The following is a 26,463-nucleotide window of genomic DNA, read 5'->3' on the forward strand; positions in this document are numbered from 1 at the left end:
AGGATGATTGGGCTCCTCTTCTACCTCTTGCCGAATTTGTATATAATAATTCTGTTCATTCTGCCATGAAACAATCCCCGTGTTTTGCAAATTACGGTTTCCATCCTCCGTTCCTGTCCAACAACCTCCCAGAGTGTCCGGTACCGGCCATCCAAGAGAACCTAAATTTCTTCGAGTCAAACAACAAGCTTCTGCAGGAGACCATGACAAGGACTCAGAATTACAATAAAGAGGTGTTTGACAAGAAAAGAAGGGGGGGAGCTTGATCTCAAAGCCAGGGATCAGTTCTGGCTATTTATCTACCTTGAACTTGAAATTGGCATGCCCGTCCAAGAAATTGGGCCCAAAATTTGTGGGTCCCTTTCCAGTTGTAAGGAAGATTAATAGTGTGGCGTATGAGCTGAAGTTACCGGAATGATTTCGGATTCACCCGGTCTTTCACGTGGCCCTACTCAAACCCGCAGTTCCAGATCCCTTTGCCAACCAGAAGGTCGGTCCCCCTGAACCTGTGATCATCGATGGAGAAGTTGAATATGAGGTCGAATCCATCTTGGATTGCAGGAAAAGACACAATCAAGTTCAGTTTCTGGTGAAGTGGAAGGGGTACGGGCCTGAGGAAAAACTCCTGGGAGCCGGAGTCCAACATCCATGCCAAGAGATTGATTCTTGCCTTTAAGAAGTCCCATCCGAATAAGATGGCACAGTTGGGCATCCGGAGGCTGCCCCTGGGGGGGGGGGCAATGTCAAGGACGTCCCAGTAATCCAGTGGTATATGGAAGACCTGGCCGCCGAAACCCTATCCCAAGAGCTAACCGATACACAAGGGTGCGCGTTAGCGCTAACGGGTGCACGTGGGTGCGCGATGTCGCGAACGGGAGCACGCGGACGCAAGCAGACGCGCCGCATGACTGTTTTGGCACCCAGAAGGCTATTTAAGGGAATCTGTCACTGTGCCTCCTTGCTGTCCAGTCTACAGTGTTTCCTGTGATCCTGCTACCTGTTTACTTGATTCCTGTCTACCCGGCTTGCTCCTGACAATGTCTGTTTGCTGCCTGCCTCCGACCCCGGCCTGCCTGACTATGCTTCTGCCTCTTCCTTTGGATTGATCGCTGCCCGCCTGTTACCGACCCGGCCTGTACCTCGACTACCCTTCTGCCTCTGTGTGGTACCAACTCTGCCCACTAGTATTGATCCGGCCTGTCTGACTCTGCCCGTGTTCCTGCCTGACCTCTGAGTACCTTCCTGCTACCTGCTGTTCCAGCCTCCTGCCGTACTACATTACACCTCCTCGCTGTCAGCTGTTTCAGAGTTCCTGCCAAGCTCAGGCATCTCCATACTTCCGCTGTTCCAGTGTTCCTGCCAAGTTTCTGTGCACCACTTCGCAGCCTGCAGATCCTGCGCTCCTGCTGCACTACGGAACTCCTCCCAGCGGTCTGCGGTGTTCCGGTCACCAGTTCCAGCTTGCTGTTCCTGCCTGCCTTTCTACTGCTACTTCAGAGGTCTGGACCAGTCCCACACCTGCCATCAATCAGACACTTGTGCCCTCTGAACTCTTGAGTCCCTGTCTCCTCTACCAGGGGTTCTCGAGCCAGAGGCTTAAGAGAGGCCGCTCCCTGCATTCTGGGCTCTAACACCAGGTACATGACAGGGGGACTCCTCAGGAAGACATGGGGGGGTCTAGGGAAGGAGTGACTGATGATGACATTGAGACGAGGGAAGAGGATGTGTTGGCAGCTGCTTTGCTCGTACCCTGAGCCTGGGTGACAGAGGATGAGGAGGATGAAGAGGGCTTGGTCATCCGCTCTACCAAGTCTTCGGCATGATGCGGCTCAACACGTCCAGCTGCTGAAAATAAGGACAAGCGTGTCCCAGGGCCATGTGCTGATGACGATGCACCACATCCATGACCAGCACTGTTGTCTCTAGACACAGAGCCTGCTTGCCCTCTTTTATTGGCTCATGAAAGTCTGCCTCTCCTTGTTGGCCTTCCAGACATAGTAATGGCATGCAGGGAGATGGGAAAACCAGCAATTGGATAGTGTATATTGTGCTGGAGGCACACAACACCCACTAACACCTGCATATGGCTCTATTAGAGGACAGCAATAAAGGGTAGATACAGGTGTATACTGCGCTGCAGGCACACAACACCCACTAACTCCTGCAGATGGCTCTACTAGAGAACTCCAGCAATAAAGGGTAGATACAGGTGTATATTGTGCTGTGCTGGAGGCACACAACACCCACTAACTCCTGCAGATGGCTAGAGAACGGCAATAAAGGGTAGATACAGGTGCATACTGCGCTGGAGGCACACAACACCCACTAACTCCTGCAGACGCGCTGGCAGCCTTATATAGTGTGGGGCGTGTACTAAACACCCTGAGCTATAAGCACCCTGAGCATCCTGCCTATGGCCAATTATGGCTCTCCTCACTGCCGGCGCTGTGATTGGCCAAGCATGCGGGTTCACAGTGCATGCTTGGCCAATCATGAGCCAGAAATGCACTGCGATGGCACAGTGCATTGTGGGCCATGACCGCCACACGAATTTGGTGCGAATGGCCCACAGAGTTCTGGCTTCGCCGAACAGGCGAACAGCCGGTATTCAAGTCGAACACCAAGCTCATTCCTAGTAACATCCCTTCGAGACTGCCTATGCTGATACTGAGTGACTGTCCTGTTATGTTGACGGACTATCCTCTTCCTCCTCAATGATCACGCTGATATCTTGGAACATTTTAGTTTTTTTGGTTCTGGGTGATGCCACCAGCCCAATTTTTGAGCCCCTGTTTAACAGGGGCGTGTAATTACAATTTTTGATTCAATGCTTTGCAGCAGGGCTCATTCCTGCACTCCAACTAGAGTATATGGGAGAGTTTACAGTGTTGTGGCACCAGCACCAGTGCCACCAGCCCAATTTTTCAGCCCCTGTTTAACAGGGGCATGTAATTACAATTCTTGATATAATATTTCACAGCAGGGCCCATTCCTACGCCCACCAAGAGTAACTGTGAGGACTTATAGTGTTGTGGCACCAACACCACCACCAAAGGCCCAATTTTTCTACCACTGTTCAACAATGGCATGTAATTACAATTCTTGATATAATCATTCACAGCAGGGCGCTCCAGCGCCCACCAAGAGTCACTTTGAGGTCTTACAGTGTGGCAACACCAACACATTAGGCCTCCATTTCTGCAGAGCATATAGGGCAGGCCCCTACTTTCAAACATCCACTTACAAATGTCTCCTACTTGCAAACGGAAGGAGACAACAGGAAGTGAGATGAAAAAATACGGATGGAAAAAAACATTATACAGGGGTGATAACCCTTCCCTATGTTTTCCAAAAATCTTAAAAGATTTTTTGACTGGAGCTACACTTTAAAAATGTACCAGTTCAAAATTACAAACAGATTCTACTTAACACAACAAACCTACACAGTCCCTGTCTTGTTTGCACTGCCTGTATACTGCTGTTCTGAGTATATAGGGCCTGGGGGCCCCACACCTTTCCTTTTTTTAATATGGGTACGGGGTTCCCCTTAATATCTGTACAAGACCTAAAAGGGGCTGGTAATGGGCAGGGGGGGCTACCCATGCCATTTCTCTCAATGATTTTCATCCATATTGCCGTAACCAGATATTACATTAAAACCGCAAGCAGTTTTAAATAACTTTTTTTCCGTTAAATGTCAATTTGTGCTGGGACTGTTCTAAACACAGGAAACACGTGCCACTTCACAGGCATATTATAGATACCCCCAGCCATGATATTTAAAAGGAATATTTCACTTTAATCGTCATTAAAATCAGTGCTCTCAAAAAAACGGCAGTTTTAAAAAAAAAAAATATTTGGCATTGGCCCATGTCCCCTGGGGCAGGAGCCAGGTCCCCAAACCCTTTTTAGGACAATATCTTGCATATTAGCCATTAAAATTAGCACTTTTTATTTCAAACATTCGAGTCCCATAGACTTCAATGGGGTTCTAAAGTTCGCACAAATTTTCGGTCCCTTCGAAATTTCTGGTGCGAACCGAACTAGGGGGTATTCGGCTCATTCCTAGTTACAAGCATACATGGTTAAATGGTCTCTCCTTCTTCCTGCATATGAGCTTCAGCTTCCTCTTCAATGAAGGATGGGAAGTCTTCAGGGCCTGCTGTCAGCAGGGAAGATTGAGGGTCTTCCAACCCTTCAGAAGGTGGATTTTGCCGGCACGAACTCAGCAGCCTCTGGCTTAAGAATCTCATTGTCGGTCACCTTATGAGGAGAAGAAGGGGGGAGGGGTGGCTGAGACATAGTCACTGGTCTGGATCTCTGAGAGGCCATGGATGTGGACTGTGAATTTGGCTGTGGTGACACACAAACTGCTTCCGACAGGGGCAACGGATGGTTGCGCTGCCAAGTCTTCAGTGGGCCTGGGCTCCCTTCTGGCCAAATTTGATACACTAGGAGTCCCAGCAGCTGTTTGTAAACGACATAGGGCTGTAACTTCCAGGATGATACTTCGGGTGCCAAACTCTGACTTGCATAGGCAACAGGCTGTTGGTGGCCATCCTTTTCATGATACAGCACCCCACCTAATCCATCTCGACTGGCATCAGTGTGTAGAAGTAATTAGAGTAATTAGAGTAGAACTTTATAGGCACACATATATATTAGGTAAAAAATTTAAAGTTTTTAATAGGATAAAGTTAAAACCATTGTACACAAAACACATTAAAAACATATAATTGAGTGACCTCAAGGACTCTCATAACACCTCTAATATAGATATAGATATAGAATCACACATGTAACAAACACAAAGGTTTGGAACGCGTAGAATGATATAAATCCAATGGTTGTTTGGATACGTGGAGAGGTTGAGTCATGTTTGGAGGTCGTTCAGAAAATTGATCTACATGTTACCCGCATTGATGCACTTCTTCAGGACCTTGCGTATCTAATAGATATGTAGGAAGGTATTGTAAGAATACATCAAAATATCCGGAAAAAAACATGATAGGAGATATAGATATAGATATATGATAGCCACTCTGATGTGGCCCAACAGTGCATGCAGCCCTGAACAGGTAGTCAAAGAGGGAACAAGAAACAGGGCCCCTCCATGTGGGGACACATTATAAACTAAGTCCTCCTTCAATGCAAAATGAGGAAACCTCTGATCTGTCCCTGGTATTTTTGAGACCCCATCAACAACAGAGACCTGCTCTCGAGCATTGACCAAGGTAGGATCCTGCAAATGGGCGGTGCCAAGCGCACCCCTGGGTACATCCAGGTCTGGGTGCACTGGCCTTGAGGATGTTTCCCCTTCACCCTCCTCAACCGGAAACTGCAATGGGGAGAGCTCCTCGTCATCCTCCTCCAGCATAAGCTGTTATGGGAATGCCGCATACACCCGATCAAACAATCCGGTGAAAAAAGTCCGCCCGCCGGACAATCCGCCCGTGTGTAGGCTCCGGCGGACATTTTTTACCCAAAAGTCCGGCGGACTAAGAAAGTCGTTTTGCACACCAATCTGCCGGACTCGCATTTCGGCGGACAGTACGGCTGTGTGTGTGCCAGTCTGCTGTACTTTTGAAATGAACGGACTTTTCCCACCCGGAGAAAAGTCCGCTCATTTTGAGCGTGGCTCCAGGTAGCCGGGACCAGCGAAGTAAGCGTCACTGGCCCCGTCAACTGGTATGGACTTAAAGGGGAATCCCTACGCTGAAAAATCGGCGTGGGGGTCCCCCCCAGGTCCATATCAGACCCTTATCCGAGCACGCTACCCGGCCGGCCAGGAAAGGGGGTGGGGACGAGCGAGCGCCCCCCTCCTGAGCCGTAACAGGCCGCGTTCCCTAAACATGGGGGTGCCTTGGGGAAGGGGGGGCGCGTGGGCCCCCCACTCCAAAGCACCTTGTCCCCATGTTGATGAGGACAAGGGCCTCTTCCCAACAACCCTGGCCGTTGGTTGTCGGGGTCTGCGGGCGGGGCTTGTCCCCCTCTTTGGTTCTTCTTGCCGGGCCACCATGCCTTCTTCTAGCTCTTTTACAAGCGGTGGCCCCGGTCTTTCTTCGCCACTGCCGCCGCCCTTGGTGTGGGTTCCCAACACTTGGCAGGCCCAAGAGGGTCCTCCACCATGGTGTACCTTTCAACCAACTTAACCAGCTGGTCAGCGATTGCAGGGTCTCGATGGCTTATCCAGCGCTGTAGGTCCTCTGGTAGGGACTGCAGGTACCATTCCATCACCACCCATTCCACCATTTGTGGGCCTGACAACATTACTGGCTGCAGCCATTTTTTAGCCAGCTGTATCAGTTCATGCATTTGGGACCTGGGCGGTCGGTCAGGTTTGTACTGCCATAGATGCACCCTCTGAGCCCGGATGGCTGTGGTCACTCCTAGGCGGGTCAGGATCTCTGCCTTCAGACACTCATAGACGCTGATGTGTTCAGTTGGGAGGTCAAAATAGGCCTTTTGCGGGGACCGGTGAGTAAAGGGGAGATAATGCTGGCCCATTGGTCACGGGCCACCTCTCTCTCTTCGATATCCTCTCAAAAGTAGTGAGAAAGGCCTCTACGTCATCGCTGGGTGTCAAATTTTGTAAGAAATGGCTGACCTTCATGGACACTTGATTGCCAATGGCAACAACCACTTGTTCTCGTCCCTGAGCTAGCTGCTGTACTGCCACCTGTGCTTGAGTGGACTCCTGCTGAGCAGTAAACTGGGCGGCTAGCAACAGTGTGCTTTCTTGCTGCGCAGCTATGGCCCTGTACCAGGGCCTTCTGCTGCTGAGCCATTGCTTCCTCATGGTGACGGTTTGCATCTGCTGAAGCTTGCTACTGGGTCACGGTTGCTTGAGCCAAAGCCCTGATGACCTCCTCCATGTCTTTACCTGCTGCTTGCAGCCTCTGAGCTGACTTCACCCACGACATGCCATTTGCACACTGTCTCTTTAAATGTCAGTTTTTTTTACTTTTAAACTGTATTTTGCGGCTGCAAATGCACTTTTGCCCACATTCTCCACTAGTTGTAAACTTTGGGGATAATAGCTCCGTGGGACTAAGTGCATAAACCGTTTAAATTTGAAACAAACGGCTTTTATTTATAAGCAAATCAAAAATAAGGCTTCCTTCAGCACACAGGTCAAAAACATAAAACAAAGTCCCCTTATCTTCAGCATAAAACAAAGTCTGCTTATCTTCAGCACAAAGCAACAATTAAAGAAAAAGCACATAAGGTTTTGTAGCTGGGTCTTCACCCCAGAGTTTAAAGTCCTTGCTGAATCTTTAGCAGCTCCCAAACAGGTACACAGCTTATCAAGACAGGTGTAAGCACCTACTCCTCCTCACCACCACCTCTTCACTACTTCCTGTCTTTTATGAGCTGTTTCCTGGAGGCCTTTAACCCCCTGTGTGCTGAATCCCTGTGGTCAAGGAGGGAGGATCTTTCTCACCAGAATATCACTTCAGAGCCTCCCAAATTCCAGGTCCCAACTAACTCTATTAATATAGAGAGGACTGCAAGTCAGTCCTCTCCTGATTGACTACTCCCGAAATTCCTCACCCATTCTGGGTGACCCTGTGAAGTCTACCGTGACTCCCTTAAAGGGACCACAACCCAAATACTGGTGCTATATAGCACCTGTGCAGGATCCAACCTTGGTGTCCTGTACTAATTTATATATATAATATATATAGCAAGATAGCATATTTACAGAAAAATATATAGTTGAAAATACAGCCAATATAAATTGTATTATTGAACTCTAGCAAATGAATATTTCCATTTTAAAAAGTTCTCACAGAATAATAACAAGATATATAGATTTATGCTCCCGCGTTGTGATTATGTTTGTTTGCTTGTATTTTATCTTACCGTATATACTTGAGTATAGGCCGACCCGAATATAAGCCGAGGCCCCCAATTTACCCCCAAAAAAACTGGCAAACTTATTGACTCGTGTATAAGCCGAGGGTGAGACATGCCTGTCCATCCCTGTGTGTGTGTCCGTCCATCCCTGTGTGTCCGTCCATCCCTGTGTGTCCGTCCATCCCTGTGTGTCCGTCCATCCATCCCTGTGTGTCCGTCCATCCATCCCTGTGTGTGTGTCCATCCATCCATCCATCCCTGTGTGTGTGTGTCTCCATCCATCCATCCATCCATCCCTGTGTGTGTGTGTCTCCATCCATCCATCCCTGTGTGTGTGTGTGTCTCCATCCATCCCTGTGTGTGTGTGTATCCATCCATCCCTGTGTGTGTCTCCATCCATCCATCCATCCCTGTGTGTGTGTGCATCCATCCATCCCTGTGTGTGTCTCCATCCATCCGTGTGTGTGTGTGTGTGTGTGTGTGTGTGTGTGTGTGTGTGTGTCCAGCCTACCTGTGTCCCGAGCCTTTGTCCCAAGCCTCCGTCCCGTGCCTTGCCTCCTTGCCTCCGTCCCGTGCCGTGCCTTGCCTCCGTCCCGTGTCGTGCCTTGCCTTGCCTCCGTCCCGTCCCGTCCCGTGCCGTGCCTTGCCTTGCCTCCGTCCCGTGCCCTCTTCGTCGGCGCCTCGGCGGCCATTGTAAAATTCAAAAGCCGCGCCTCCGCCTTCGCCTGTGATAGGCGGAACACTGAATTTCCCAGCAGCCTGTGTTCCGCCTATCACGGACATCGTATCATCCTCGTCCGTAGTACGAGGATGATACGATGTCCGTGATAGGCGGAACACAGGCTGCTGGGAAATTCAGTGTTCCGCCTATCACAGGCGAAGGCGGAGCCGGAGGCGCGGCTTTTGAATTATAGAATGGCCGCTGTCTGCTCGACACGCTGATCGAGCGGGCAGACAGCGATGACTCGAGTATAAGCCGAGGGGGGCACTTTCAGCCTCAAAAAAGAGGCTGAAAATCTCGGCTTATACTCGAGTATATACGGTACTTTATTTTACAGTAATTTTGATTTATCATTTAAATATAGTTTGTACCAAGCCACCATCCACAATGCGGAAGCCACTTTTCTGATTGTATTTCTACCACCTTGTTGGTCTAGCAATAATCTCTTCAAAACCGATATTCAAAAAGATTCAATATAATTAACAATCTATTGCAACCTGTTGCAATGTATGTCTTTGTACCAAACCTAGAGTTATGGACTTATGTAAATATGTTATGTAATCTAATTGTTTTAGGGGATGCTCATGTTACCACCCCCTTTTACATTGTATTTTTTAATGTTGTCCCTCTGTTCCGGTTTAGCATGTTTGTTGCCCATTCTTGTAACCTGGGGAGACATTGAGGCCTTTTGCCCTTCCTTCTATGGCCAACCAGTGCTGTGCACCATGTCCCCTTTTTGACCAGGTGCGTGGCAATTAACGGATCTTTTTAGTGTTGCCTCACCCTTTTTGATCCGCTTCTGCTGCTGTCGCATTGGCCATCTGTTGCTGTGTTTGCAGCGCCCTTTGGTGCATGCACGGTAGGCTGTGGCCAGGTCGGGTGGTGCGCTTCCGTTTTGCGGCACCTGGTTTCCCGGTTTGCGGCGACACACTTCTGGTCTCCGGACACGCACTTCCGGTTTGCGGTGACGCATTTCCAGTTTCCGATTACGCACTTGTTGGGAGATAGAGATTATATATATATATATATATATATATATATATATATATATATATATATATAATCTCTATCAAAAAAAAAAAAAAACACAATCAGTCAGGCTACTATATCTTCACTTGACCACACACACAGCGGTTGCTCGTTCTATATCATTTACCACAGCTTTTGTCCACAAAAGGTAAGACTAGTGGCTAATGTTGAGCACGTATATTTTTGTATTTTTCCTATCTTTTAGCCATGTTGGTGCTACTATCAATATTTGACCAGTGTAGATAAGATGTACACCTCCTTTCATAATGACATTTGTTATACCCCCCGACCTTATTCCCCATAGTCTTACCTATAAGAACGAGACCACTCTTTAATTGGGGTATAGCTGGCCTTTTATAAAAAAATAAATAAAAATGTTTTATATTATATATATATATATATATATATATATATATATATATATATATATATATATATATATATATATATATATATATATATAAACTTTAACCAGAATAAACTCAAAGTATCAGTTTCTCCCACCCGGTGGTCCTGTACGGAACTTCCCCAAATAACTGTTCCACTTGTACACTGGGGGCCTGCTACCGTACTTGGCCTCCGGCCGTGATAACATCAGCCTGGAGACAACTCATTACCCGCAGTGTCCACATTACCATCTTCAGCTAACTCGTGTTAGCTGTACACCAAGGGGGCCCATGGAACTAATGAGTCCCCCACACTTCCATCTCATGGGTTAGTTACCACCATACAAGACCACCACCACCGCCATCAGCTAACAAGGGTGACCCCCCTTACCCTTGGGAACCCCGCCAAACTCTCAGAGCCCTCTGTATCCCCTCTTGCAAACCCAGGCACCCCCCCCCCAGATCAATACCTATGTCTGACAGATGCACCCCGTCCCCCCAGAGGTACAAACACTCTCATCTCTACAATTGGACATTGCTGGTTATTGTTATAACAATTTATATTGACGTCAGTTCACTCATTCTGTCGTTGTGGATAAGTATCTATCACCTCTTTTTTGGTGGTGACACTTATTAGCCATACCTGTAGGTTTGACTCTAGTATGCGAGTGCTGCCAAGTATGCCTTTTTCTGGATGTTATATGTATACATATACAGACGTGCTGTCATTATGTCTCCCTTTTTTTTCCCCTTTTATAGATTTTTTACTTTGAAACTATGGGACAATTCTCTTGGCCCGTGTTTATTCATAAATCTATATATCTTGTTATTATTCTGTGAGAACTTTTTAACTATGTAAATATTCATTTGCTAGAATACAATTTATATTGGCTGTATGTTCAACTATATATTTTTTGGGAAATATGCTCTCTTGAGAGAGAATTTATATATATATATATATATATATATATAGTGATATTTGGAGGTTATTTAGCCTCTGTGTAGAGCACACCAGTGAGCAGAGTCCACGCCAGATGCCATTTAAGGACTTGTTGGCCCACTTTTGTTAAAGGTAAAACAAAACAAGTCCCATAGCAGGAGGGTTTCCCACACAGGGGTTTCAGCTTTCCACAGCAACAGCGTAATAATAAAACGAAAAATACCAAGCCACCTGGCTCTCCTTAGCAATACTGCCGTTCAGGCTTACACTTCAGCCCTCTTATCTCTATAACAGGGATGTCGTACAACTACTGTACCTCTGTTTCTGTTCTTTGCTGCTCAGCCCACAGCTTTGGGCCCTCTGATTATACCATGCAGACACGCATGCTTCTCCCTTGCTTGCCTGGACTCCTCAAGAGGGTGGAGCCCAGAACCCTGGTCTTGGCTCTGTTAGGCCTCATGCACACGAGACGCAGTTAAACGCGTGTTCAGATGCAGTTGGACACTTTTTTCAACTGCCCCTGAACTCATTCAATGCTATCCTATGTGTCCATGCACACAGTCTCGTTTTTTGCAGTTGCGTTTAACCTCGTTTTTCCAGAAGCAAAAAAAATGGGTTCAGACGCAAAAATTTCCAAGTTTCAGACACAAAACCCCCGTTTATATGCGTTTTTAAAGGAACTCAATTTTTTGGACCTGAAAACTCAGAAATATGATCTGAGAATGACATTTTGTGACCCGACTTTGGGGGCCCATATCTTGGAGCCAATTATTACCAGGAACCCCAAATTTGGTATGCAGACACTGTGGATCTAGCACTACAGGGGCTCCTATCACCAAGTGACCCCGAGATAGAGGGCCCCAAATTCGGGGTGGCAAAATGTCATGCACTTTTCTGCATCAGATAATGGCATTTTGCGACCCGACTTTGGGGGCCAATATCTTGGGGCCAATTATTGCCAGGAACCCCAATGTCATGTCATGCACTTTTCTGCATCAGAGATACATGGCCTCAAAGTCAACTGTGACCATCTGCGGCAATGTAATTTGGTCATTAGGGTTGGGTGTTATGGTAAGTGGTTATCCGTTAGGGTTAGGGTTATTGTTTAGGATTAAGGGTTGGATTAGGGTTAGGGTTGTTTAGGGTTAGTGTAAGGGATAGGGTTAGCTGTTAGGGGTAGGGTTAGGATGAATGGTTAGGGTTAGGATTCTGGATATTTTAATAAGGCATTAAAAAAATATTATACTACCATATACAGCAGCAAAGAATTAAAATATATTAATACATATTTCACGATAAAAATATAAAACATGTATGTGCAGCTGCGTACCTACCCCGACAAGTTTTTTAATTTTAGCCGGATGTCCATTGTCACATTTGATCTGCTCTTAGAAAAAGTACGACCTGGTCTGACATTCGTGGACACCAATATGAGAAACAGTATGTCACCAGAGGAACTGCTGTTGGTAACGATCAGGTATGTGTATATATTTATAAAATATATTTATCTATAGATGTACAGATTAATTTTTTTCTCTGTCCTTTATTTTAAAAAAAATAATGTCTATTTATAGCAAATTATCCAATTTTTTTAAAATATCTAAAATTTTCTTGTGGCAATTTTTAACATGTTAAAAATATATTATAAAAAATCTAATTAATATAGATTTGCTTTTAAATAAAACAAATTTGAAACTAGAAAAAATGAATAAAAACATATATTAAGATTAAAAAATAAATAATTAACTATTTTAATATTGTTTTATATTAGAAATAATGAAAACACGTTAAAAATTGCCACAAGAAAATTTTAGATATTTTAAAAAATTGGATAATTTGCTATAAATAGACATTTTTTTTTAAAATAAACGACAGAGAAAAAAATTAATCTGTACATCTATAGATAAATATATTTTCTAAATGTATACACATACCTGATCGTTACCAACAGACGTTCCTCTGGTGACACACGGTTTCTCATATTGGTGTCCACGAATGTCAGACCAGGTCGTATTTTTCTAACAGCAGATCAAATGTGACAATGGACATCCGGCTAAAATTAAAAAAACTTGTCGGGGTAGGTACGCAGCTGCACATACATGTTTGTGAAATATCCAACGGACATTCGCTGTCCCATCAACGGATGGATCCAATATCGATGAGCTCTGACTCTGGACCTCTCACTAAATTTGCGACGACATTGCTGTCTCATCAAGCGCAACATCAGGAGCATTTCCTGACATATATTCAATATGGGATCCATTTCAAAATATATACCACAGAAAGAGAGGCAAATGCAAGTGTACAACTGCTCTTTATGCTGCTGCTGCTCACTCTGATCAAAATAGCAGAAATTGTTAAAAAAACATGCTTTGAGAGCTTGGGGAGGGTCTACATGATGTTATCTTTATAAAACGCTTATAAACGCAAACGCGGCTAAACACGTCTAAACGCGGCATGCAAATGCAGCAAAACGCAAGTTTCTAAACACGCGGTTCAGCTTTTTTTGAGCAGAGTTTTCACCTGCCTCTCGTGTGCATGAGGTCTTATAAGCCCAGGACCCACCTGTGCAATCAACCAGCCAGACTTCTGGCTGTTCCCAAAACCCGGTCCCAGGATTGGAGATTCCGTCCCACCCATAACACTATGGAATCTCCGGCATCCAGGTCCCAAACTGGATTTTTGAAAACAATGAGGAAACTGAAAAGCCAGTTTCCTCTCAAACAAACAATTCCCCTGGAGCCCCTCAACCTGCCTGGTTGAGAACCCTGCATGCTTCTGCTGGTGGGGTACCATACTACCACATATTCCCCCCCCCCCTTGTTTCGACCCAGAGGGAGGAACACCCAAGTTACTTTTGGCACCTCTGTGCCAGATACCATTTACAGAAGTCCAATCCTGTCCAACCTCACTTCTCCTAACGGGGAACTCTACCCAATGCCTCCTTTGGTGTCTCCCTCTAAGCCTTACTGTCACTCTGCTATGAGTTTGATGCAACCTTCCCAACTTTTCTTCCAAGTGCATTTCCATAAGCACTTCCTCTCCTGAAATCTTAATGGGTTCCCGTTGGTCTTTCTACCAACCCTTCTGCCTCCACGCTTCATGTTCCCAGGTTTCCCTAAAACTCTCTCAGCAGTACTGTTCTGAGGCTGTAGGGGGCCTATTTCTATAGTGTTTATAACGGAAACCCGCCTCTTATTTCTGGTACCTGACTCAGCAGTCACTAATTGTTTACCAGGTTTACCTGTACCTTTGGACACCACATTTATTTCATGTACCATTAACACATTACTTGGTTCATCATTGACAGACATATTCAAACCAACATCAGACCTCTCAATGTTGCACATGTCACCAATGCCTTTTTCCCCAGCATTTGCTAGGGCAGAGTCCGCAGAGGGCACACATACCGGAAGGGCCGTCATCACCCACAGGAACCTCACCTCCCCTGGGTTCACCCACTCTGCAGGCAGCTGTCCTACCACTTGACCTGTTCTGATGCCATCTGCATTTTTATCCACCTAAACAGGCAAGCTCTCGTCTGATCCACATACAATTTTTATCATGTTCCTTGTCCATTCCCCTGTCTCGGGGCCCTTTTTAGGTTTGTCACCTAAACCAACCATTGGACTGGGGACCCCAGTCTCTTTAACCACCTTTGTTTGAGCCGTGGTCAGGATCTCTGCTGCTTTCCAGGTCCACACATGGCCCTTACACCTCATGTGGTTTTTCTACTGGTGCCGTATACACGCCCTTCACCAACTGACCAGCACCACACTGGACCATAGCAGCAGAAATGCTTCCCATCTGGCTGTTAGGAGGTGTAACCACAGGCATTTTAGGCTTATTTTCAACTTCTCCAAAGTCTGTTTCCAATATTTCTTCTGCACGTAGTCCAGCAGCATATGTAGCGGCAACTTTTAACAAAAGTAGCAAATTTAGGAATAAACCATTCCTGTCCTGTTTTGCTTTGCTCTGTATAGCCTGCCATACAGTGCTCCACCTAGTGGTACTCCGCAGTACCAGACCATCAGACTGTGGAGGAGACACACTAGTATAGATTGGCTGTACATCCCAAAGTTCAAGCATCTCTTTTAATGCTTCGGTTATAAACCAGGCCCTTGACTCCAGACCCAAGTCCTTCCTGGGGACTTTCATGACACTGGGAATGCAGAGAGACTCACTTGCTGAGACTTGAAAAGTTGCAACGGTTAACGGAATCTCCTCCCAGCTGGAGGTAAATACAGCCTGGTGCTCCACCAGAGCGCTGCCAGGTACTGGACTTATACCCAACTTCTCAAGCTCAGTATCAGTGAACTGCTCCAGAACATTACCAGTAATAAACGTCACGTTGACACTCCATGTATACCTCAGTTTGGTGGGTCAAGGACATATGTCTCTGCTGTGCCCTTATTTGGTTCATCCTGCTCACCAGGGTTAACCCCTGCAGCAGCCACCGCACCCTCAGGTACAAGCTGTTCTGCAGCCCCTCCTGCTGGTACAGCAGAAACCGTGTCCACCTTATTTTTGTGCATAAAAGCCTTATCAGGGAGATAAGATTTTTACTCCAACTATCCCAATCTATTGTATGTGCGCTCCCTTCTGCGGTACTCCTCAGAACCGATCCACCTGCCCAAGGAGACGCATAAGAACAGACTGGCTTAGCTGCAGACTCATTACACCAGTCATTGTAAATCATGTCAGACTGTGGTAGCACAGGTTGCAATACACCATATTCACCACCTTTCTCTGCTTGCTTTTCATAAAACTCACACGTTTGCATTTTTCACCAGTTGTGTTAATCCACCATTTACCTGCAGATTTTTAGTACTAGCAGCTTGCACTAACACATTACTATTACACGGTACAGTTCCATTCTGTCCCACCAGAGTGACATCGCAGTTGTCCAGGGCAACCTCTAACTCCAATACATGAAGTTCCCTGGAGATTCCTGTGGACAACTGTGCTGTCTTATCACCAGTTGCTACAGGCAACGGCCCATTTTTGCTAACCCCAGGTTCTTTCAGAGCAAAAGTTTTCCCAACAGCAGCAAACTTTTCATTAACAGTAACACTTATAGCATTTTTTTAGCTTTTGCAGGCTGTCCTAGCCCATGGCCAATTTGAGCCTGATAGTCTTCAGACACAACACTTTTAGTCACCAACACAGGTTCTATTTGGACTTTAACCCTTGCATTCCCACTGTATAGGGAAAAGTCATTCTCAAGTGCACATTCAGTGGCCCCACTAACTGGGGTCACTCTCACATCATGGACAGTCTCATAACCAGTCCTTTTATACATGAAATCAGCAGTTCCAGCCATCATTTCATTAAAGACAGTCTTACCCACCGCAGTAGTTGGGGTCACCATCTTCATTTGAGTACGTTGTCTTATGCACCAGTCCTCTGCTGCACTTTTATTGGCCAACTCCTCCTGGTGGCCATGGGATGAAACTACAGCAGGCATCTCCCAGTGTTTAGCACCCCCTGCAGGCACAACAGGAAATTCCTTGTTGATAGGGGTGACTGCAAACATATTTTCATAGGAATCTGGGCCTGCAGACAAAACTTTTTTCTCAGCAACATTATCTCCAGCCGTATTCCATAACCTGGGGCAAGAAAACACACCATGCCCCAGCTGGCCACATTCCAGGCATGGTGCTGGATGATTTTTTCCAAAGCGATTCTCTCCTGGTGATTTCCAGCTGGCCGAAATGCACAGGCCTCTTCGTGGGGTCACTGAACCAAACCTCTACTGCAGCTCCTCCTTTCAGGCACACATTTCACTTTGGTCGTCATGGGAGACCGCACTCTCCCAGCAGAACTTTGCTGGCGCTCTCCAACATGATATATGGGCTCCTTCTTAAGCCACTTTCCATGATCCTTATTAGACATAGCCCATGGTACAGAGACAGCCCGACTGGCTTCCCCTGCGTTGCTATGGGCAACCACTCTCATCCTCAGCCTTTGATCAGCCGCTCTCCTTGCATATAGCATGGGCTTCTCTCTGCTGGATCCTGTCTCATGCTGTGACACATTCACATCTTTCACAATAGCTACTGTTTTAACTGCAGCAGCATTGCCAGGGGCAACAACACCCCTCTTCTAGTTATTAAAATCCAGCCGCTTTCACCTTGCACTGAGGGTTGGCTTGCTTTCCTCTGTAGCTTGGTTAATTCCTGCCAGGTGCCGCTTGCACCAATCCACTGCAGATTCAAATGCTGGTGGACTCTCCATATTTGCAGACACTCCACTACACAGAACAACAACAGTAGTACTGTCTTTTTAAGGGGCCTCTCCCTTCCAGGTCCACCACCTGCTGCACACACTGCAGAGCACAGGCAGTTTCTGGCAATAGCTCACTGGTATATGCGAGGGTCTTCAGTTATGCCCGCATCCGAGCACCACTTGTGATATTTGGGGGTTATTTAGCCTCTGTGTAGAGCACACCAGTGAGCAGAGTCCACGCCAGATGCCATTTAAGGGCTTGTTGGCCCACTTTTATTAAAAGTAAAACAAGTCCCATAACAGGAGGGTTTCCCACACAGGGGTTTCAGCTTTCCACAGCAACAGCGTAATAAAACGAAAAATACCAAGCCATCTGGCTCTCCTCAGCAATACCGCCATTCAGGCTTACATTTCAGCCCTCTTATCTCTATAACAGGGATGTTGTACAACTACTGTACCTCTGTTTCTGTTCTTTGCTGCTCAGCCCTCTGATTATACCATGCAGACACGCATGCTTCTCCCTTGCTTGCCTGGACTCCTCAGGAGGGTGGAGCCCAGAACCCTGGTCTTGGCTCTGTTATAAGCCCAGGACCCACCTGTGCAATCAACCAGCCAGACTTCTGGCTGTTCCCAAAACCCAGTCCCAGGATCGGAGATTCCGTCCCACCCATAACACTATGGAATCTCCAGGCTCCAGGTCCCAAACTGGATTTTTGAAAACGATGAGGAAACTGAACAGCCAGTTTCCTCTCAAACAAACAACTCCCCTGGAGCCCCTCAACCTGCCTGGTTGAGAACACTGCATCCTTCCGCTGGTGGGGTACCATACTACCACAATATATATATATATATATATATATATATATATATATATATATATATATATATATATATATATATATATATATATATATATATAGTAATATTTGGGGGTTATTTAGCCTCTGTGTAGAGCACACCAATGAGCAGAGTCCACGCCAGTTATGCCATTTAAGGGCTTGTTGGCCCACATTTATTAAGAGTCAAAGAAACAAGTCCCATAACAGGAGGGTTCAGCTTCACACCAGTAACAAATGAATAAACAGAAGAATACCAAGCCACCTGGCTCTCCTCAGCAATACCGCTGTTCAGGCTTACAAGTCAGCCCTCTTATCCCTATAACAGAGATGTCGTACAACTACTGTACCTCTTTTATCTTCTTTGCTGCTCAGCCCACAGCTTTGGGCCCTCTGGCTATACCATGCAGACACGCATCCTTCTCCCTTGCTTGCCTGGACTCCTCGAGAAAGGGTGAAGCCCAGAACCCTGGTCTGGGCTCTGTTATAAGCCCAGGACCCACCTGTGCAATCAACCAGCCAGACTTCTGGCTGTTCCCAAAAACCCGGTCCCAGGATTGGAGATTCCATCCCACCCATAACACTATGGAATCTCCGGGCTCCAGGTCCCAAACTGGATTTTTGAAAACAATGAGGAAACTGAAAAGCCAGTTTCCTCTCAAACAAACAACTCCCCTGGAGCCCCTCAACCTGCCTGGTTGAGAACCCTGCATTCTTCTGCTGGTGGGGTACCATACTACCACATATCCCCCCCCCCCCTTGTTTCGACCCAGAGGGCGGAACACACAAGTTTCTTTTGGCACCTCTGTGGCAGATACCATTTACAGGAGTCCAATCCTGTCCAACCTCACTTCTCCTAACGGGAAACTCTACCCAATGCCTCCTTTGGTGTCTCCCTCTAAGCCTTACTGTCACTCTGCTATGAGCTTTGATGCGACCTTCCCAACTTTTCTTCCGAGTTCATTTCCATAAGCACTTCCTCTCCTGAAATTTTAATGGGTTCCCGTTGGTCTTTCTACCAACCCTTCTGCCTCCACGCTTCAGGTTCCCAGGTTTCCCCAAAACTCTCTCAGCAGTACTGTTCTGAGGCTGTAGGGGGCCTATTTCTATAGTGTTTATAACGGAAACCCGCCTCTTATTTCTGGTACCTGACTCAGCAGTCACTAATTGTTTACCAGGTTTACCTGTACCTTTGAACGCCACATTATCATGTACCATTAACACATTACTTGGTTCATCATTGACAGACATATTCAAACCAACATTAGACCTCTCAATGTTGCACATATCACCAATGCCTTTTTTTTCAACATTTGCTAGGGCAGAGTCCGCAGAGGGCACATATACCGGAGGGCCGCCATCACCCACAGGAACCTCACAGGACGTCACCTCCCCTGGGTTCACAAACTCTGCAGGCAGCTGTCCTACCACTTGACCTGTTCTGATGCCATCTTTATTTTTATCCACCGGAACAGGCAAGCTCTCGTCTGATCCACATACAATTTTTATCACACTCCTTGTCCATTCCCCTGTCCAGGGGACCTTATTAGGTTTGTCGCCTAAACCAATCATTGGACTGGGGACCCCAGTCTCTTTAACCACCTTTGTTTGAGCCCTGGCCAGGATCTCTGCTGCTTTCAGGTCCACACATGGCCCTTCCACCTCATGTGGTTTTTCTACTGGTGCAGTATACACGTCCTTCACCAACTGACCAGCACCACACTGGACCATAGCAGCAGAAATGCTTCCCATCCTGCTGTTAGTAGGTGTAATCACAGGCATTTTAGGCTTATTTTCAACTTCTCCAAAGTGTGTCTCAAATATTTCTTCTGGACGTAGTCCAGCAGCATACGTAGCAGCAACTTTTAACAAAAGTAGCAATTTTAGGAATAAACCATTCCTGTAATGTTTTGCTTTGCTCTGTACAGCCTGCCATACAGTGCTCCACCTAGTGGTACTCCGCAGTACCAGACTATGGAGGAGACACTAGTATAGATTGGCTGTACATCCCAAAGTTCAAGCATCTCTTTTAATGTTTCGGTTATAAACCAGGCCCTTGACTCCAGACCCAAGTCCTGCCTGGGGACTTTCATGACACTGGGAATGCAGACAGACTCACTTGCTGAGACTTGAAAAGTTGCAACGGTTAACAGAACCTCCTCCCAGCTGGAGGTAAACACAGCCTGGTGGTGCTCCACCAGAGCGCTGCCAGGTACTGGACTTATTCCCAACTTCTCAGGCTCAGCATCAGTGAACTGCTCCAGAACATTACCAGTGACGTCACGTTGACACTCCATGTAAACCTCAGTTTGGTGGGTCATGGACAATGTCTCTGCTGTGCCCTTATTTGGTTCATCCTGCTCACCAGGGTTAACCCCTGCAGCAGCCACCGCACCCTCAGGTACAAGCTGTTCTGCAGCCCCTCCTGCTGGTACAGCAGAAACCGTGTCCACCTTATTTTTGTGCATAAAAGCCTTATCTATCAGGGAGATAAGATTTTTACTCCAACTATCCCAATCTATTGTATGTGCGCTCCCTTCTGCGGTACTCCTCAGCACCCATCCATCTGCCCAAGGAGACACATAAAAACAGACTGGTTTAGCTGCAGACTCATTACACCAGTCATTGTAAATCATGTCAGACTGTGGTAGCACAGATTGCAATACACCATATTCACCACCTTTCTCTGCTTGCATTTCATAAGCCTCACACACCTTTGCATTTTTCACCGGTTGTGTTAATCCACCATTTACCTGCACATTTTTAGTACTAGCAGCTTGCACTAACACATTATCATTACATGGTACAGTTCCATTCTGTCCCACCAGAGTGACATTGCAGTTGTCCAGGGCAACCTCTGACTCCAATACATGAAGTTCCCTGGAGATTCCTGTGGACAACTGTGCTGTCTTATCACCAGTTGCTACAGGCAATGGCCCACTTTTGCTAACCCCAGGTTCTTTCAGAGCAAAAGTTTTCCCAACAGCAGCAAACTTTTCATTAACAGTAACACTTATAGCATTTTTAGCTTTTGCAGGCTGTCCTAGCCCACGGCCAACTTGAGCCTGATAGTCTTCAGACACAACACTTTTAGTCACCAAAACAGGTTCTATTTGGACTTTAACCCTTGCATTCCCACTGTATAGGGAAAAGTCATTCTCAAGTGCACATTCAGTGGCCCCACTAACTGGGGTCACTCTCACATCATCATGGACAGTCTCGTGACCAGTCCTTTTATACATGAAATCAGCAGTTCCAGCCATCATTTCATTAAAGATGGTCTTACCCACCGCAGTAGTTGGGGTCACCATCTTCATTTGAGTACGTTGTCTTATGCACCAGTCCTCTGCTGCACTTTTACTGGCCAACTCCTCCTGGTGGCCATGGGATGAAACTACAGCAGGCATCTCCCACTGTTTAGCACCCCCTGCAGGCACAACAGGAAATTCCTTGTTGCTAGGGGTGACTGCAAACATATTTTCATAGGAATCTGGGCCTGCAGACAAAACTTTTTTCTCAGCAACATTATCTCCAGCCATATTCCATAACCTGGGGCAAGAAAACACACCATGCCCCAGCTGGCCACATTCCAGGCATGGTGCTGGACGATTTTTTCCCAAAGCGAGTCTCTCCTGGTGATTCCCAGCTGGCCGAAATGCACAGGCCTCTTCGTGGGGTCGCTGAACCAAACCTCTACTGCAGCTCCTCCTTTCAGGCACTCATTTCACACTGGTCGCCATGGGAGACCGCACTCTCCCAGCAGAACTTTGCTGGCTCTCTCCAACATGATATATGGGCTCCTCCTTAAGCCACTTTCCACGATCCTTATTAGACATAGCCCATGGTACAGAGACAGCCCGTCTGGCTTCCTCTGCGTTGCTATGGGCAACCACTCTCATCCTCAGCCTTTGATCAGCCTCTCTCCTTGCATATAGCATGGGCTTCTCTCTGCTGGATCCTGTCTCATGCTGTGACACATTCACATCTTTCACAATAGCTACGGTTTTAACTGCAGCAGCGTCGCCTGCGGCAACAACACCCCTCTTCCAGGTATGAATATCTTGCCGCTCTCTCCTTGCACTGAGGGATGGCTTGCTTTCCTCTTTAGCTTGGTTCAGTGCTGCTAAATGCCGCTTGCACCAATCCACTGCAGATTCAAATGCTGGTGGACTCTCCATAACAGCAGTCACCTGTGCACTCATTGCATCAGTGTTGCTAGGGACAACCCCAGCCCTTTTTCTCCTTGATAAACTCTGATCAGGTATGTATGGGGCTCGTTCGGGCGGTAACAACCCCTCCAACCACAGAGCTCTGTCTCTCATTTCAGCAAACCTTGCTTCTTTTAGGAGCTTTGACCGCCCCATACCTAGTGACTCCAGAACAACTTTACACAGTCCAGGAAAATGAAAGTGTCTCTTTTAAAGCAAGTTGCTTTTCTCTTCATGCAAGCTTTCCTCACCTGCACATTGCACACACAGATTGTGCTGTCTCATGCACACAAACACAGTTCATAGCAAAAAAAATAAAAAATTTGACTTTACATTCACAGGTACACCACCTGCAACACGCAACGCCTTTTGCCTGGCTGCACTTCCACACACAGCCAATAGTTCCTGACTTGAACTTACTGTAGAGCAAGGACCCGATGTCTTGTCAAATAGCGTCCTCCATCAGATAGTGTCCCCTGCGTACTGCGCATGTGCAGTACACAGGAACACAGATTCCGAAAATTGCCGAGGATGAACGGCGCCTGCGCCGTGAGTCCAGGTTCTATCCCCACTATCCAAGTGGACATAGAGTTAGAATAAATAAAGAGTCGAGCGGAGCGAGGCCGAGCCCGAAGCGTGGCGAGCGAAGCTCGCCCGCGAGGGGCCCTCTAAAATTCACAACCCTATGTCCGCTTGGATGGTGGGGCTACCACCTCCACTCACGGCGCAGGCGCCGTTCAGCTTCGGAGATTTTCCGAAGCTTCGGCTGCTCCGTACTGCGCATGCGCAGTACGGAGCGGACACCATTTGATGGGCGGACTCTATTAGGCAGAACACCGGATTCCACCGTCTTGTGCCCACATTCTCCACCATTTGTAATATTTGGGAGTTATTTAGCCTCTGTGTAGAGCACACCAGTGAGCAGAGTCCACGCCTATGCCATTTAAGTGCTTGTTGGCCCACTTTTATTAAGAGTCAAAGAAACAAGTCCCATAACAGGAGGGTTCAGCTTCACACCAGTAACAAATGAATAAACAGAAGAACACCAAGCCATCTGGCTCTCCTCAGCAATACCGCCGTTCAGGCTTACACGTCAGCCCTCTTATCCCTATAACAGAGATGTCGTACAACTACTGTACCTCTTTTATCTTCTTTGCTGCTCAGCCCACAGCTTTGGGCCCTCTGGCTATACCATGCAGACATGCATGCTTCTCCCTTGCTTGCCTGGACTACTCGGGAGGGTGGAGCCCAGAACCCTGGTCTTGGCTCTGTTATAAGCCCAGGACCCACCTGTGCAATCAACCAGCCAGACTTCTGGCTGTTCCCAAAACCCAGTCCCAGGATTGGAGATTCCGTCCCACCCATAACACTATGGAATCTCCGGGCTTCAGGTCCCAAACTGGATTTTTGAAAACAATGAGGAAACTGAAAAGCCAGTTTCCTCTCAAACAAACAACTCCCCTGGAGCCCTTCAACCTGCCTGGTTGAGAGCCCTGCATTCTTCTGCTGGTGGGGTACCATACTACCACTATATATATATATATATATATATATATATATATATATATATATATATATATATATATATATATATATATACACACAGTGCATTGCGAAAGTATTCGGCCCCCTTGAACTTTTCAAACTTTTGCCACATTTCAGGCTTCAAACATAAAGATATAAAAAATGTATCTTTTGTGAAGAATCACCAACAAGTGGGACACAATTGTGAAGTGGAACGAAATCTATTGGATTTTTGAAACTTTTTTAACTAATAAAAAAAATGAAAAGTGGGGCGTGCAAAATTTTTCGGCCCCCTTGCGTTAATACTTTGTAGAGCCACCTTTTGCTGCGATTACAGCTGCAAATCGCTCGGGGTATGTCTCTATCAGTTTTGCACATCGAGAAACTGAAATTCTTGCCCATTCTTCCTTGCAAAACAGCTCAAGCTCAGTGAGGTTGGATGGAGAGCGTTTGTGAACAGCAGTTTTCAGCTCTTTCCACAGATTCTCGATTGGATTCAGGTCTGGACTTTGACTTGGCCATTCTAACACCTAGATACGTTTATTTGTGAACCATTCCTTTGTAGATTTTGCTGTATGTTTGGGATCATTGTCTTGTTGGATGATAAATCTCAGTCCCAGTTTCAGGTCTTTTGCAGACTCCAACAGGTTTTCATCCAGAATGGTCCTGTATTTGGCTGCATCCATCTTCCCCTCAATTTTAACCATCTTCCCTGTCCCCGCTGAAGAAAAGCAGGCCCAAACCATGATGCTGCCACCACCATGTTTGACAGTGGGGATAGTGTGTTGAGGGTGATGAGCTGTGTTGCTTTTACGCCAAACATATTGTTTTGCATTGTGGGCAAAAATTTCGATTTTGGTTTCATCTGACCAGAGCACCTTCTTCCACATGTTTGGTGTGTCTCCCAGGTGGCTTGTGGCAAACTTTAGACGAGACTTTTTATGGATATCTTTGAGAAATGGCTTTCTTCTTGCCACTCTTCCATAAAGGCCAGATTTGTGCAGTGTACGACTGATTGTTGTCCTATGGACAGACTCTCCCACCTCAGCTGTAGTTCTCTGCAGTTCATCCAGAGTGATCATGGGCCTCTTGGTTGCATCTCTGATCAGTCTTCTCCTTGTCTGAGCTGAAAGTTTAGAGGGACGGCCAGGTCTTAGTAGATTTGCAGTGATCTGATACTCCTGGCATTTCAAAATGATCGCTTGCACAGTGCCCCTTGGGATGTTTAAAGCTTGGGAAATCTTTTTGTATCCAAATCCGGCTTTAAAGTTCTCCACAACAGTATTACGGACCTGCCTGGTGTGTTCCTTGGTCTTCATGATGCTCTCTGCGCTTTCAACAGAACCCTGAGACTATCACAGATCAGGTGCATTTATACAGAGACTTGATTACACACAGGTGGATTCTATATATCACCATCAGTCATTTAGGACAACATTGGATCATTCAGAGATCCTCGCTGAACTTCTGGAGTGAGTTTGCTGCACTGAAAGTAAAAGGGGCCGAATAATTTTGCACGCACCACTTTTCAGTTTTTTATTTGCTAAAAAAGTTTAAAATATCCAATAGATTTCGTTCCACTTCACAATTGTGCCCCACTTGTTGGTGATTCTTCAAAAAAATTTAAATTTTATATCTTTATGTTTGAAGCCTGAAATGTGGCGAAAGGTTGAAAAGTTCAAGGGGCCGAATACTTTCGCAAGGCACTGTATATATATATATAATTTTTATTTATTTTTTTAGAGGTGTTATGAGATTCCTTGAGGTCACTCAATTATATGTTTTTTAATGTGTTTGCATAAAATGGTTTTAACTTTATCCTATTAAAAACGTTCAGTTTTTTCTTACCTAACATATATGTGTGCCTATAAAGTCCATGTTTCTACTCCAATTTCTTCCAAACAATATTGGGACGTTGGCACACTGTTAGGCCGCGTACACACGGGCGGACTGTCTGACGGACTTGGTCCGCTGAAACGTGTTTCAGCGGACAGTCCGCTCGTGTGTGGGCTTCAGCGGACTTTTTCAGCGGACAGTCTGGCGGACTAAGTCTTTCGGAATTTCCGTAATATTGTCCGTCCAACTTTGGTTTCAGCGGACAGTCCGCTTGTGAGTAGGCTAGTTGGACGGACTAAGTATGGCGCATGCTCAGAAAGGATTTACACGGCCGAAGGTTGCATTGCAGTGTATTGGACGTCGTATTTCTAGTCCCGTCGTACGTGCTGTACACGTCATCTCGCAAGCTTTCAGCGGACTGTCTGTTCATCGTGTGTGGTCAAGTCCGTTCATTCAAAAGTAGGACGGACTGTCTGTTGGATTGTCTGACGGACTTAGTTGGCCAGACAGTCCGCCCATGTGTACGCGGCCTTACTTGTGTATCCACAGCATCACCCTGTGATGATACACGTAGTTCACACTTTTTTGCTAAGGCATCATTGTATAGTTCATATGGCTTGGTTGGATCTGCATAGGCCAGAACTGGAGCTCCACTAGGCTCCACTTCAGCCTCCTAAAGGCCTCTTCACATTGGGCAGTTCACTGTTCCCGAATGGACTCTCTAGGTTTTATGGGCCATCCAGCTGGTCTGACAGGCTTATTCGGATTTGGGTGACCGTCTTCCTCTTCGCTTTTCAGTAGCTCATTCAGTGGGTGAGCTATTTTAGCGAATCTCTTGAGGAATCTTCTGTAATACGAACAGAATACCAGAAATTACCTGAGATTGGTCACACTA

The sequence above is a fragment of the Lithobates pipiens genome, unplaced genomic scaffold (assembly GCF_037356315.1).
Source record: "Lithobates pipiens isolate NorthernLeopardFrog02 unplaced genomic scaffold, aLitPip1_a1.2 Scaffold_23, whole genome shotgun sequence".
Taxonomy (NCBI): domain Eukaryota; kingdom Metazoa; phylum Chordata; class Amphibia; order Anura; family Ranidae; genus Lithobates; species Lithobates pipiens.